Source organism: Orcinus orca, chromosome 9 (assembly GCF_937001465.1).
Source record: "Orcinus orca chromosome 9, mOrcOrc1.1, whole genome shotgun sequence".
NCBI lineage: Eukaryota > Metazoa > Chordata > Mammalia > Artiodactyla > Delphinidae > Orcinus > Orcinus orca.
Genome location: NC_064567.1, coordinates 49,084,974 through 49,100,934, shown reverse-complemented (window position 1 = coordinate 49,100,934; position 15,961 = coordinate 49,084,974). Strand labels below are relative to the sequence as shown.

Below are 15,961 nucleotides of genomic sequence, written 5' to 3'. Positions count from 1 at the left end.
GTCCTGAGAGAGAGGCAATGGCTAACCCAAACAGACACAGTTCTTCTGGTAAAGTGAAAGGAAACAGCTGGGACAAAAGAAATAATAAAAGCAAAGGGACAGAGGCAAGAAAATTTTACAGAGCATGGCTGTAACCGCGGGAAGGCAGTTGGAGGCAGGAGTGGGAGGATTCAAAGGCCAGGCTGTGAGCTTGAACTTCACTCAGGGAACGTGTGTATACAGAGGCACATCTGTAGAAATGTATGGGAGTGGGGTGCTGTGGGCAGACTGTGACCGAGCAAGCCTGACCCTGCCAGCAGCAAGCGGAGGGGGATAGTAAAAAATATAGTAAAGACGGTAAATGAGAGCAGATTGGAAAAGATAACTGAAAATATCTTTACAGTTTTGAGCCCATGTGACCAGGAGTATGGTGGGAATCGTATAAAGAAATAGGAAAATCTAGAGGATTCCATTTGGGGGGTAGATGGATAGCTGGTTTGGTTTGGACACCTTGAGCTTGAGGAACAAGCCGGACACTATGCTGAAGGTGTCCCGCCAGCCGAGAGAAATGCAAGGCAAGAGGCTGGGCGCGAGGCTGACGCAGAAGATGCGCACTTGGGGGCAGTCGAGCGAGCGGGTTTGACACAGAGAAGCGGGATGTCTCAGGGGCCTGCGGAGGACAGTGAGAGGACAGGGGCTGCCCTCATGACAGATAATGGGGATATCCAGGAAAAGTGAACAGTGGTCCCAGGAAAGACGAGCCTTATGGGAGAGGAGGATGACAAGGACAAGCATGAGGGCGAGGGAAGTTTCCCTGGCCTCTGAGGCATTCCCAGTGCTGCACTGCTGGTGTGTGTGCAGCCTGTGCTCTGCTCCACCACCCACATGCTTCAGCGTCCGGGGGGGCCCGCTCTGGCCCTCGCCTGCCTCTGACGTTCTTTCTCTCCCCTCTTTAGGTCTCTTCCCGGTCCACCGCTTCTGTTTCTTCAGAACCCCACTTCAACACAACCCTCCTAGCCTCAACCCTGCCTTCCCCCTCCAAATGCAAGTTTACACCTCTCAGCTTTGCTCTGCACTCTCTCTCCACTCCAGCTCAGCGCCTGATTCTCCGGAGACAACTTGATCGGTATACAAGAAAGTACAAATACAAATGTCACAAGATGCTGTTCTTTTATTAGCTCATTGGCCAAAATTTTTACAAATAGTAATAGCCAGCGCTAAAGGGAGAATGCGAGATTAGGAATTCTCACGTATGTCCGTGGGAGTGTAACAATTTTGGAAATTTATCTGATAACATTTATGAAAATTCTTTAAATGCACAGTCTTTGAGTCAGCAATCCCACTTTTCAGTAACTCTCTTACAAGCGTGGAAATCTGTATATCTCAGGATGCTTTTTACATCAGTGGGGAATTATGAATACATTATGGGACATCCATTCAAAGAACACTGATCAGTCCCTGATAAATCTGCATTTCTTGACCTGTATGTATTCTATGCCGCAGACCAATGTGTAGAGGATAAGTCCATATTATTGCTAAACAGGCATACATTTGGGGGAGGTGATTTTTATTTTGTGTATTTATTAATGTTTTTCGTATAAAGTAAATTTAAAATGAAAACAAAAATAGATTCTTGATAGAGGGAATCTCATGGGCACAGCCAATGACAAGCCTACGGATCGGCTGCCCCTGAGTCACGTGATAACCCCTGGCCCAATCAGGAGTGGGCAGGAGCGTGAGTTACTATACGTGGCCGTAGCTGGGCTATGGTAAGGGCAGTTTCACTTGGAAGGGTTTGTGGGAATATAGACATCAGCTTGGTACTTTCCGCCTCCGCCAAGGACATCAACTTGGGAAACGCCTACGTTTCAGGGACATGTAGAGAGGAGAAGATTTGCGGAAGGTTAAAAGAGAACTAAAGAGTGCAGTGCAGAGAGGCAACGGAGCCAGTAGGGGGAGGAAATTAAATAAGAGAGAAAAGCAAGCAGTTCATTGAATAAACATTTGCCAAACGACTACAACGTGCGTTCAGCTGTTATTCCAGTGCTGGGGATGTGGCGTTGAGCAAGGCAGGCAAGATCCTTACTTTCAGGAGCTTACGATCTGTCAAGTGAAGGGTAAGGGGGTGAGGGAGGAATTGACATTAGTTAGGAGTCAGTTTAGCTGCAAATGACGGAAGACCCAACATAACAATAGATTAAGCAAGTTAGAATCAAACTTCTCTCTCACATGACACAAGTCCAGAGGGATGTGACCCAGGGCTGGTAGGGCCACATCCTGATGTCATCAAGGATCCAGGACTCTGTTATCTTGGTAGTGTGATGTCCTTAGCATGAAGCTTTTACCTCAGAGTCCAATATGGCTGTGTAAGCCCTAGCAATTGTGCCCACATCCCAGACAATGAGAAGAAGAGAAAAGGATAAAATGAGGGTTCCTCCTCCTTCTTAGGACACTTCTACTTATATCTGATTGGCCAGAACTGAGTTGTGTAGCTACACTTCACTGCCAGGGAGGCTGGGATATGCAGTCTTGTTCTGGGGGACCATGTGCCTCACTGAAATTTTGGGCTCTGCTACTAGGGAAGAAGGAGAGAATGGATAGCAGGGGGTACCCGTCGGTCTCTACCATAAGAAGGAGTCAGAAAATAAGCAAACGAAAACATGACGGAGGAACAAATGGTTTGATGAATAAAAGCCTATGTGGGGCTTCCCTGGTGGCGCAGTGGTTGAGAGTCCGCCTGCCGATGCAGGGGACACGGGTTCGTGCCCCGGTCCGGGAAGATCCCACATGCTGCGGAGCGGCTGGGCCCGTGAGCCATGGCCGCTGAGCCTGCGCGTCCGGAGCCTGTGCTCCGCAATGGGAGAGGCCACAACAGTAAGAGGCCCGCGTACCACAAAAAAAAAAAAAAAGCCTATGTGAAAGAAAATAAGGGAAGATGGGGCCACTCTAGATGGAATGGTCAGGAAACATCTCTCCACAGAGGGGAGCTTTTAGCTGAGACCTGAACGACAAGAAGGAGAAGAAGAAGAGGGAAGAGGCAGAGCAGAGGCTTTGAGGCAGGAGCAAGCCGGGCGTGGTTAACGAATGAAGAGGTCACCGTGACTGTGCACACGGAGAAGCAGACACGGGGCCGTGTCCGAGGGGATCCAGAAGGGGCAGGAACATGAGTGGGGCTTATTAGCACTTTTTCATAGAGGGGTGTGTGTGTGTGTGTGTGTGAGAAATAGACAGCAGACAAAGACACTCTCTCACTCACTCAGGTGTGTGTTCCTCTGTCCCAGACCTTCCAGATTCAAGATATCAAGTGGATGAACAGGCGGGAGAGTCAGGTATGGCAGTCTAATCCAGACCTATCACGATAATAATTATAATAAAATTTCTGCTACTGCAAGCTGTGTTCCCTCTTCCCTGTCAGCTCCCACCGGAATCCCAGAAGACCTTTGCTGAATGGGGAATGTGGGCTGTAGGGTGTCGATGACATTGCAGCGTTTCCATGCAATCATCATACGTTCTGATACACAACCTCTCCTTGGCCTTGGGCTGCTGTAGGCTAGAAACCGGGACCTAAGCTATTGTTCTGGTCCTGAGGCAGCCCAGCCTTGAAGATAGACTCGGTTAAGAATTGCACAGTCTTCCACTCAGGTTCGGGCAGTGCCCAATTCCAATAAAGTCAAATTATTTTGCAGCTACTATGTAATTTAATTCTTACAGCATCCTAGGAATTGAGTGAATAGGTATTATTCCCCCCATACAGGTGGAAGAAGGAATTGAAACACAGGAAAAGTAATGGATTGACCTAAAGTGAAGAAGTAAGTTGACAGAGGCGCCCAAGACTCTTGACCCTTCGTTGTAAGTGCTTTGTCTGCTCGACCACACAGCCTCCAAATGGGGTGGCTACTGCATGAGCCAGAGGTCCTGGCTCTGTTTCCTGCTAGGGTGACACATCATCCCACTTTGCCCAGCAATGGGAGGTTTCCCAGGCAGGGGAGTCCAGGGCGAAGCAAGACAGTTGATCCCTCTGTGGAACAGAATGGGGACATTTAACAAAGTACTAAATTAAGCATGAGCATGAACAGCTGTGGTGGGGTAAAGAGGACACTGGTCTCAAAGCCAAATAAGACTTTTCTCAAACGCTTTATGATTTGCTTTGAAAACTGGACAGCTCATGGGGAACGATAAGCCTCACCATGTCTAGAGGGATGTTTTTCCCAAAAAGGTGAGTTCAGAGTTCTACCAAGTTTTCCTTTCCCAGGGCTCAGCCTGAATTGACCCTTGGCTGTCCCCGGCTGGGTGCCACCTCTCCCCCTTAGGAACACGCCGTATGGTCAGTGCAGGGTACGTGGAATACGGAAACCAAAAACATGTTGAAAGAAGACATGGAAATGACCCTACTGAGTTCACGTACAAAATTCAAGGCTGAGCTAATGTATGGGGTCTCGAGGTCCTGCTGTGAAGCCCTGGCCATGAGCCTTCACAAAAGGCATAGGAGGAGATTACAGGAAGGTACCCGGCAGGCTTTGGTGACAGGTAGATCCTTAAATTCTCTGGCTTCCAGTTCTCCTCTGAAATTGTGAATGACCCCCAGAGTGACATCTTTCATTCTGATGAGATGGAGAAAAAGAGAAGAGACGAACCCCCCCACCCCAAGAAACCAAGGCCCCTGTCCCCCTGCTTGGTCTGCCCAAGTCCGTGTCTTCCTGGAAAGCAGAGTGTTGCACGATGACCGCCACCCCAAAGGTCGCCCAGGGGTTGCTCCTTTGTTTTCCTTTCCCTTTCTCTATGTGAGGTTTCGTTGAAGCTGGCCTTCCAGCTCCATGAGCTGACTTCATGGTGTACCCCTGACCTTTCCTTCGCCAACGACGTGCTCTGTTCTTGGGGAGCTGAGGCATAGCCATGGTGTGAAAAGGGTTAAACAGGTAGGCCTGGAGTTTCTGATTTACATGGGGGGAGAGCAACATTTAAAGGAGAATTTCCAGCAAGAGCTCTATTTTGAGAAGAGCTCTATTTGGAGGCAACACTGCGATCCAGTCCTTCTCCTAGCTATGGCCAAGCCAAAGGCAGGGAGAGTGGGAGAGCTGAACAAGCCCACGCAAATCTTGGCTGGTGGGGAGAGAAATAAAGCCTCTTACCTCACTGGGTCCGTGGAATTTTAGCCCAAGGATTGAAGGATATGGATGTGAAGTAGAAGCTCACGAGTTTCTTTCAATTATCTTTCACAAAGTTGTTCCAAGCTGCGTGATCCTCTTTCATTGCTAACAAAAGGGGATTGCGCTTGAATCCCTTCCAGCGTCTGTTGCTTTTTCTACCTCCACAGTGAACGTTCTGCTCTCAGCTACACAGGTGCAGGGCCCCGCACCTCGATAGCTCATAAAACCAGCTCCAGCTGACGCCATGGCTGAATTTCTGATGCTCGTATCAGCTTGTCCCTGCAGGGGCAAGGCTGGCTCAGGGGGACGGGTTAAGGGGCTCTTCGCTTCTATGTTTCTAGGTCAAAGTAAGTGCTGGCCACGTGTCCCCACACCACACTCCCCGGGCCCAGTGTCAAAAATGATCCCGAGACCTTGGTTCAACTTTCAGCATAGAAGCAATCTTATCAAGGGCGTGAATCGGCCAAGATACTAAGAGTGTCTTAGTAAGGACTCTGGCTCAGTCTAGCCCTAATGGCAAGTGTCTCTCTAGGCCGGGCAGCAAACACACAGGCCAAACGTTGCTTTGCCTGAGACGAAGGTTAGAATGTTATCACAGATAGAGGCCAGAGCCCCAAGGGCATAACCACTTTGTGTATCTAACAGGAGGATGACTTGGCTTTGGTGTGAGGGAGTCCCGGGTTCAAATCCCAAGTTTCCCACTTTCTAGCTCTGTGGCTCGGGATGTCGCTTACTGTCTCTCCTCTTCTCTGTACCACAGGGCGGTTATTCCCCTTTTGGCACTGGTGTGAGGATTGAATGAGACGGTGTATGTACAGTCCTTGCCTGCAGGAAACACTCATTGTTGTAGCCATGAAGAGCCACTAGGCCTGAAAACAAGAGCACTGTGTATCAACTGGGCTTTTTCCAAGCAGTTCTTACAGAAATCTCAGACAGCCTGGATCAGAGTAAGATGACGTCACAAGATGAGTTCCAGGCCCTCCCTGGCTCTTGGAAGGACACCCCTTGTGATTCCATCTCCTTTGGCAACCCCCTCCCTTAATGAATTCATCCTCCACTTCCAGGCTCTGCTGCCCCTGCTAAGGCTTTCAGTTCAGTTGTATGTCGGCTGAGCCAGTGACTTCTAGAGCAGACTCGGTCCACAGAGCCCTGCGAGACGGGGGTCTGCTTCCTGGCTCCTTCTCCACTCAGTGCAGTGTTTTGGAAGAAAAGCCCCCCAGTGGCCGGGCAGAGAATGCTGTCTGTGCACCCTAGACACAGAGCCATACACATAAATGTGCATCCCCCTGGGGAGGGCAGACAGCCAAGTCCTAGAAACTTGCCCTAGGAAAGTCCTGGATGTGTTCATAACTTGGAAGGAGAAAGACGTAAGAAGAAGGTGCCCACGGCGATTGGTTTATTATATCAAGGAAGCATTAGGAAAATTAATTAAAAGGTAAAAGAGAATGAAAAGAAAGAAATGTGGCAGCTCCCTCTGGCCCAGTCCCTTTTCTCGGATCCAAGAAGCTGTGGGATGTGACTTAACCTGACACACGAAGGTGGCACTTGGGTCATAAGGCACCGTGCAATGTGGCAGCTGTGCGTGTGTGTGCGAGATTACCTGAGGCGAACTCATGTCTTTTTATCCGAAGCCAGGCTGAATTGACGGCCTCGTGGAGGATGCGGGGGGTCTCACTACCTCCTGATGGTGTGATTAGTGGTGCCGGGTGCAGCAGCTGAGCGGAGAGAAGGCCTGTGAGAGCTGAGCCGGCTCCTTTTGTGGTCTCTTACAAAGAATCGTGTTGCAGATATAAATACCTTGGAAGTACTGTTTGCACGTTGGCCTTTCTTTGGACTTCCTTCTTTATCTAGTGGCAAAACAAACTGCAAAATCAAAGAGCAGCTTCTGCTGGCCCGTGTCTACGGGGAGGGCTGTTGTTGTTTACTCAGCCTGAGTGGTTGCCCACCTTGCCTACACTTTCTGGAAACTTCTCAACTCTGAACTCCACAGAGAAGGGGTAAATGGCTTCAAGGAGAACATTTTCGTGTGCTGAAATCATAGAATTAAATACCACAAACGTTCACCAGCCGCCCGCTGTTTGCAAAGCCAGTGCCGAGCTCAGCCGGAGGCAGAAGGAACCGGGCTCTGGGAACTCACCACGGCGGGGAGAGACGGACACACCGACTCAAGAGCCCCAGAGGGTTCAAACACGAGGTTTTAGGTACAGGGGAGGAAGACACCGGTCTTGCAATTTGCCAGACTGTCTCTACTTCTAGAGCTGTCCTGCTGGCCACGGAAATCGCTCATCTTGCATCGCACCGCCCTGCACGGCTCTTGGCAACACTCAGACAACACTGGCTGTGTGAATGCTGCCAGGAGGGGAGAGTAGCTGGGTGTGGAAGGTAAGAGCATTCCAGAAAGGAGAAACTGCTTCAGCCGAAACTCACAAGATATGTCAGGAAATCGCAAATACCAAGTGTACAGCAAGCTGCAGCTGTGGCGTGTGGCGGAGGGTAATTACCAGAGATAAATGTAGAAGGTGGTCAAGGTTCTGGAATTTGGGGGGCATATTAAAACCCGCTTTGCAAATATGTTCTGGAAAAGCTGCTGAAGGTAACATCTTCCAGAATGCAATTTAGAAAGACGCCAGCCGATGGGCTTCCCTGGTGGCGCAGTGGTTGAGAGTCCGCCTGCCGATGCAGGGGACACAGGTTCGTGCCCCGGTCCGGGAAGATCCCACATGCCGCAGAGCGGCTGGGCCCGTGAGCCACGGCCGCTGAGCCTGCGCGTCCGGAGCCTGTGCTCCGCAACGGAAGAGGCCACAACAGTGAGAGGCCCGTGTACTGCAGCCGAACCTTCCTGTGCCTTCTTTTCTCTCTCTCGTGGCATCAAGCCCAACGTTTCCTGCACCATAAGTGGATCTGAAATACGGAGAAGCCAAAACAGCCACAGTCAAGCCACCGATTTCTGGAACCACCTATGTGTCATTTGTTGGGGCCAGTTTGTGGAAGAAAGGAAATTTTCCCACGCATGTGCTTCACAGTAGATACAAAGAGTACAGGCTTTAGAGCCAAATGGGCCCAATTTCAAATCCAAACTCTGCAACTTTCTACCCATGACCTTGAGCAAGATACTTTTCCTTGCTGAGCCTCGATTTCCTTTTTTTTTTTTTTTTTTTTGCGGTACGCGGGCCTCTCACTGTTGTGGCCTCTCCCCTTGCGGAGCACAGGCTCCGGACACGCAGGCTCCGCGGCCGTGGCTCACGGGCCCAGCCGCTCCACGGCATGTGGGATCTTCCCGGACTGGGGCATGAACCCGTGTCCCCTGCATCGGCAGGCAGACTCTCAACCACTGCGCCACCAGGGAAGCCCCAATTTCCTCATTTTTAACTCTGAGAAAATAACTCCAATCTCATTTGGCTGCTGTGAGGACGGAATGAGGTAATATGACTGTGCCTGGTCCTCAATGGAAGGTGTTCATTTAATGTCAGCTCTCCTTCCCCTCCTTTCTGTTTGAAATCTGTGTTCATGCTGCGTGCAATTAAAAGTTTACAATGTTCTAAAACTGATTTTCCATTTTAGGGGCAGTACATTGTAAGTCGCTGCTATTTTCCTGAAATGGCATTCTTTAGATTAGAGTCTGTTGGATTTCTTTTCAATAGCACTGAATTCTATTTACTGCATTTCTAATAAGACACCAGCACGTCTGGGAAGAGCATATGATGGTGGATTCCGACTACTAAAGCTACGGGAATATTAACATCCAGACCTCCGTCCACTCTCTGGGCCCCATGGACTCAGAGGGGGACATTTCTTAGCAAATGTCAGGTACCTTTAACACCATGGTGCTCACTGGTCCCATTAGGCTGGCATTGTGGAACCTTCCACAGACACTGAAACTGGGTGCATTTTGGTTAAGCGGTGATGGGGGTGTAGCTTTGTAGGGTCCCCCTGCCTGCCTGCCTGCCTGGCTCTGGAGCGGGAGGGCCCCTCTCTCTGAGCACCTCTGACCATGACCATCGGCCACCGGCCTCACCCGGGCCTGTGGCACCATCCTGTTTACCTCAAGTCCTGTCTCAGGCTGGGAGGAGGAAAGCAGATTTGTGGAGAGGCCCACGTTCTTTAGACTGCCCGAGAGGAGCTGGTCAAGGGCTGGGCCCACGAGGGGAAGAAGAGCCCCACCCAGGCCCTGCGCCCCCGGTGCCGCACCCGGCTGTGACTCTGGCCAGGCCTCTGAAAACCAGCTGTCTGGGCATTTTCCTGGACTTCATCTTCGTCACATGGAAAGCTCTGCATCCAGTGTAAAAGCCAGTTCCTGCGGGGAGGATAAATAATCCCTGAGCACCTGTTTAATTTAGCTTCTTTTTCCAAAGACTCAAATTAAGCCTGAGGAAGCGGGCTTTTGACAACTGACTTCCTTTGCACAGCTCTCCTCAGACCCTTCCACCCGACGCCCTCTGAAGTTCCTGGCGTCCTTCCTTTGAAGGTCTGAGGGTGGCACAGGGTCCACCGTGGCCATTTCACCTTGCGTACACAAGAGAGAAGTAAACACAAACAGGCTTGAAGCAGTCATACTGTTCAGCCCGTTAATCAGGAGACGAGAGAGAGGAAGAGAGAGAGAGAGAAGCCCAGGCGAGCAGACTAGAAACTCACCCTCAGGCTACAAGGATACTGAGCTCCTAAGCCACAGGCTGGGGGCCTCTGGGTCGGGGACAGGAGTGCGGGCCGGTGGTCCATTGTCTCATGGGCTAGTGACTTCTGGGAAGCTTGCCTTTGTGGGCGAGGAGGTTTCCCTGCCGTCTTCTGTTCCTTCATCTGGGTGTGTCGCACGAGGGGGACGGCAGTGGGAGCTACCCCATGCCCTTCTCCACCCCACCCGAGGCTGAGGGGAGGGGCTGGGTCAGAAAGAGGGATGGGCACGGAGCAGATGCACTTGGAGCCCCTGGGGGCTTGTACAAAAATCCCCTTTTGGGAAAAAGGCGAAAATGAGAGAAGGGCTTGCACAGGAACAGGATTGATTCTCCCACGTCTTGCAGATTTCAGGGGCTCCGGACGTGACAAGGAGAGATCTGGGAGAGGCGGGCCGCGAAGGGCAGATCCAGGGCGTCCTGGTGGAGGCCTGATGACTTCCTCTGAAAGGAGGTGTCCTTCCCCGAGGTGACAGCCTTCAACAAGGGATAGTCAGAGGAGCTTCCTCCCTAGAACAGAACCGGCTCCAGGTGGCTGTGGCTTGGCTACCTGCGGGAAATTTCTGGATGGCTGCCCGCAGGTCCTGCAGTGAATTCTCGATATGTGTGGACAGTTTGTGAAAAGTTCTTGCTCTTCCTTGCCAACATCAAGAGAAATGCTTAGGAGTACTTTCCTAAGAGTAGAAAGGCCTGGTTACCTGATCATCTTATTCAGAAACCAGTAGAATTTACGAATGACCTAATTTAACGAACTGCAGAGCAGGTTGGCTTAAGTCTTGTGGCTGAATGAAAAGAACTGGGCTTCAGGTTAGCCTGAATTCAACTCCTGACGTTCCCCAAGATAGGGCGTGAGCTCGGGCACACTGCTGAGCTGCTCTGGGCCCCTGTCCCCTCAGCTGCCCCAGGTAAGTAATAACACCTCTTCTTGTGAGAGAGCCTGGAGCAGTGGCTCCCAAACCTTGTTGCACATCTGAGTCACAACACCTGGGGATCTTCAGAAAATACCGAGGTGCAGACATTCTGATGTCATTGGTCTGGGGTATGGCCTGGGCAGCAAGAGTCTTAAAGGCTCTCTCAGGTGATTCAGATGTGTAGTAAAGTTTGGGAGCCGTTAGCTTAGGAAGGAGTAAGTACTGAACAAATGTTTGTTCTCTCCAGGACCAGCGATGTAATTTCTGGGGCCCCCTGTTTGAAAATATTTCAGAATTTCAAGGTGGCGACAGCAGAGCAGTCAATCAAGCTCCTTCTGAGCCGGAGCCAGCCCTTGTTTTCTCCCTTCCTCTCATTACTATTGGAGCGATTCCCCACACTGAATTTCAAAGGAAAAGAAATCACACAACGGGCAAAGGGGACAACCAATGAGGCAACTCAAGGTAGTTCTGGCAGGTTCCTAGAACAGGAGGAAGCATGATGGGAAGGGAATTGAGAAGGAAAGGATGTGTGCGCCTGTGATCTCCTTAAAAAAAAAAAACAGCCCTGGATCCTGGGGCTGGAACCTCCCCCAGCCTTGAGCAGTGGTGATTTAGTGAAGGGGCCTTGCGACCCCAAGTCACAGACTCTGTAAAAGCGTCGGAAATGGGATAATCTTGCACAGAATTTACAGCTGTCTGGTCCCCACCCCACTGTCTGCACTGGGTCCTTAGGCAGGTTCGCGCAAAGGGGTCAGTGACTTCGGCTCCGTCAACAGAAACCCAGAGCATCTGGGCCTGGCCCCGGCTGGTGGCTTGAGCCTGACCCTAGGCTGTCAATTGCAGAGTTAGAGGAAGCTATTTGGGATGAATCCGTTTTTTTTTTTAAAAAAAAAATGGGACAATGAAAAATCTGGGAATTCTTCCTAGTTCCAAAATGGGCAGAAGAAAGTGCTTGGCTCTGAGGACGCTCTGTGGACATTTTATCTGCCACTGGGACACTCAGCTTTGACCCTGTGGGATTCTACATTCCAGCGTCCAGCTGTCATCTCCAGCCCAGATCTCTGGGATTTGGAAGAGAACAAAGTGCACCATTTTTCAGCCCACCACGCTCAGCCCTTCACTGCTTCCCTTACTCAGGCTACTTGCGAACGCCTCTGAGGGCCAGTCTACCTTTGTAGAATGGGATATTCAGAGGGTCGGTCCATGAATTAAATGAGATGATGCACCCGTATCAGCACTTCCTTGGAGCACTGGACAGAGCTCAATAAACATTAGCTCTTTAGGTAACTGTGTATCGATCTGCAGAAACCCTGAGGCCTGGAGTGTTACTCTTCCCATTTGAAACTAAGAAGAATATGACTTAAGAGAGGATAAATCACTTAAGTCAGTCAGTGGAAGTTCTCAGATCAGAGTCCAGGTCCATCCAAGCCTTGGAGCACACCACCTGCCTCTACCAGCGTGATATGGGTCCACCAGATATGATTTCCACCCCAGGCTCACCCTCCCTAATTCCAGGGTTGTGTGTGTACATCTGACGATCTAAGGAATCTAAAAGGCCAGATGGAAGACGGAAGATGGAATGGAAAGAAAGGAAGACACATATCTCAAGGGGATCCTCTCACTAATTGGAAAACAAAATTAAAGCGGGGGAGGGCATAATTTTGCTCTCTGTAGGGGCAAGGGGGCCCGTGGTGAGGAGATGGCTGTGAGCATGGCCAGTTCAAGGAGTCACGAGCAGCGGGCATTCCAGGATGGGCGCTGGACTCCAAGGTCAGAGCTGAGCTAGCCGGGCTGGCTGGCACAGATTTCCCACTTCCCTCAAAGACAGGCCCTGAATTCTATCCTTGGCCTGGGGGTAGAAATAACAGAGCCCAGGCAGAAAGACCATGTGCAGGCTTCCATGCTGAGCTCCCAGGCCTCCCAGGCCAGGAAAGGAGAGAGGGAAAGGCGTTGTCAGGTGCGTGCACACGGCACCAGGACGGCGGTGGAGCCGAAGGGGCTGGGCTGCAGCGCAGCGGCTCCGAGAATGATGGAGTGGCCTTTAATTGTTTATACTCTGGAACCCGGGAAATGTGTTGGCAACAGAATGAGAATAGAGAGGCTGCTGGCAGCTGAATGACATCCTGGTGAGGAAACCTCCACCCACCTAAATGGTTAAATGGCTGGTTTGCCAAGGCCGCTGAGCAAAGTGTGACCTCACCACGGGGCAGATTAAAATATGCATTTCCTCCTAATTGAGCATAGTGAAATCAGCTGGCGGTCCTGTCACAAGTGCAGGAATGAATTGTCACAGCACGGAACACACTACTCGACAGAGCATCTATTGTACAGGAGAAAAGAGCTGCGTAAACTTCTTTCACGTTGGGATTTCAACGGATTTGTTGTCCAGTGGGCTTGGAGAAGACTATGTGACAGGGTGGCCCAGCGTCCCAGTTTTCTAGAACGACTGCTCGTGACCCAGCCATAGCATCTTGTGCCTGTAGCACACCACACAGCAAGGTCTGGTTTGTAAATTGGGTGAGAGAGCTAAAATCCTTGGTAAACAGATTGACCTTTTTTAAAAAATATGTTTTATATACTTATACATTTAAATATATATTAGGGTGAATGTATGTAAAGCAAATTCTATTTTTCCACTGTTTTCCATTATAGAATTAAAAGTGTGTCCTTATAAGAAGACGGCAAATTCCATGACAGAATAAGTCCATCCCGTTCACAGCTCTGGTGTAGGCCTGGATAGAGCCATTTAGGATAAAGGCCAAGGTGGAAGCCTCTCTCCCTGACACAGATCCCTGAGGAATGCTAAGGCCACTTTGATATGGGAGCTTCCAGGACAAGCTCATTTCTGTTAAGCCCCTCTGCCAACACTGGATGGCGCTAGTTATGAGACATGTCCTGCTAAGTTGACATCCAGCCTCCAGAACAGATAGAACATGTGTTCTCCATTTTCAACTTCGTAATCCTTGATATTTTTGAACACATCTATAGTACTTTTGGGTCATTTGTTGATATTTTTCTGTTTAAATATTTATTCTTCATTTCAGATTGTTTACAGACACTTTACCTTCTTAATTCCTCTCAATTTCTCTTGTCCACTGAGGTACCCATTTGAAGTCCACGACAGAGTCCTTGTGGCCCAGTACTGCATCTCACACGTGGGGAAACACCCGCGTGGTGGGCACCCTCTGAGCTCACAGCCAAGCTCAACCCACACGTCTTTCACATGAACCATTGTGATCGCGTTTGTGTAATGGCTTCTGTGAACCTAAATGCAGGACTTTGCATTTATTTTTATTAGCTTCCTCATTGTGGTAGCAGCTGTGTTTTAGCCCTGTGTTTTAGATGACATAATCAGGACATTTTGAATCCTGAATGTGTCACCTCTAGAGTAGCTGTTTCTCCCACTGGTAACTCTGTGAACTTGAGAAGTATTTCTTCTTCGTGTTCAACCAAGTCAATGATAAAAATATTCACCCGAGGCAAGCACAGAGCCCTGTGACATCCTCTAGGCACTTCTCCATGTCCGTCAGAATTCTTCTGAGTTACCACGTCAGCCGCTTGTCTGAACCTCTTTCTAGAATGAATATAAATAAATACATCTCCTTCTTGGGGGCAGGGATTGTGGCCACTCAACAAATACTAGTGAGCACGTGCAAAGGAAGAAATTTGAGCTCTGTTTATTCTGTTATCAAGAAGGACAATCGTATATATGTTAGCGTAAGTAGAACTTAGGCGTGACTACAGGTAACTGTATACAAACTATTGTGCCTAGGATCCTGATAAAATGCATGGCATAGAAAATGTAGCCCATATGTAAAAATGCAAATACAAAATCTTTCCCTGGAGACACAATGGACTATAATGATTTCTTCTTTGGTTCTAAGAAATGATTAGAGATAAAAATAGAAGACTAATTAGCCTTAATTAACACATTTGCTTATTATTCTTCCCTGTTGGTGACATTAGCTTATGCTCTGTCTTTGGTAGCAACACATACATCTTGTTCGTGGAGTTTAAAATCAGGGCCTCTGAGAGCAGATGTGGGTAAAGGGCCTGATGTCCTTTGAGCCACTGGCGTCCTTGAGAGGCCGCAGCTGGCCTCCTGGCTCCTCTGCCTTCAGTTGTGAAGGGCTCAGCAGCTGGGCTGCCTGAAGTTAGCAGACTGGGGGCCACTGGAGGAGGCTGGCAGCGGCTGGGCAGCCTTTTCTGCGCTGGTCCCTCAGTGCGGAGTCTTCCGTCCCTGGCTGCTGGGATGCTAGTCCTAACGTTACTTGATTTCCAGATATTTCTTCTTTGTCCAGCCCTGTAGTTAAGTTTCACTAAGTACTACTGTACTACTGGGAAACTGACTGCATTACTACTACTACTACTAATAATAACAACGGCTAATAACGGCTGACACTTATTGGCTGTTTACAACGTACATATGCATTACCTCACTTGATCCTCACTAGAACCTGGAGGTTCAACCTCTGATGGAGGTTGTGCTATTATCCCCTTCATGGATGGGGAAACTGAAGCTTAGGTGTAGTGATCCCTTGCTCTAATCGTGAAGCTGAGAAATGGCGGCCTGACTCCAGGGGGCCTGCCCCTGACCATTAGGCAACACTGCCTGCCTGCTCACTGGTGTTCCTGCCTTGTCATTTTACACTGGATGCAGTTGGGTTAAACTTAATTCCACACTTTCACACTGTGTTAGATGTCATAGATATTTCTAATGCAAAGGCAAAATTCCTAGCTGCATGGAACAACCTCAAAATCTCAATGACTTAAAAATATCCAACCTTTATTTCTCACACATGCTGCATGTCTCTTGCAGGTCAGCTGGGGTCTCTGCTCACCAGTCATTCAAGGAACCAGCCTGACAAAGCAGCCACCACCTCCAACCCTGAAGGTCTCCCAGGATCAGGGAAGAAAGAGACACGGAGTGCTCGCTCCAGCAGTTCAACACTTAACCCAGGAGGGTCACACATCGCTTCCACTCCCTGTGCATTGTCCACGACAAGTTCATGGTCCCATCGCCCACGGAGGGACCTGGCAGTGTGTCCACTATGATGACCACACATGGAGACTAAGACAAGACCCATTGCCACACGAGGCAGAATGGGGCGGATGGTAAGCTGTGTGCCACCGTTAAAGGGGAGGGAAATAATTTCCATTTGTGGGCTCAGGAAATGCTTTGTGGATGAAGGATGGACTTTTTGAGATGAGTGAGACTGCAGTAGGCAAAGATTGGGTGTAGGGTGGGATGAAAACC

General features: G+C 49.7%; 1 long non-coding RNA gene across 1 annotated transcript in view; it reads left to right on the top strand.

The window, feature by feature from the left end:
* LOC117199849 (uncharacterized) overlaps positions 1 to 15,961 on the top strand; it is a 100,199-nt gene that overhangs the window by 28,926 nt on the left and 55,312 nt on the right. The window contains exons 8-11 of the long non-coding RNA XR_007479194.1: positions 3,261 to 3,308; positions 3,734 to 3,788; positions 5,887 to 7,508; positions 15,524 to 15,819. This is a non-coding gene — a long non-coding RNA (uncharacterized LOC117199849). The remainder of the gene's footprint in view (positions 1 to 3,260; positions 3,309 to 3,733; positions 3,789 to 5,886; positions 7,509 to 15,523; positions 15,820 to 15,961) is intronic.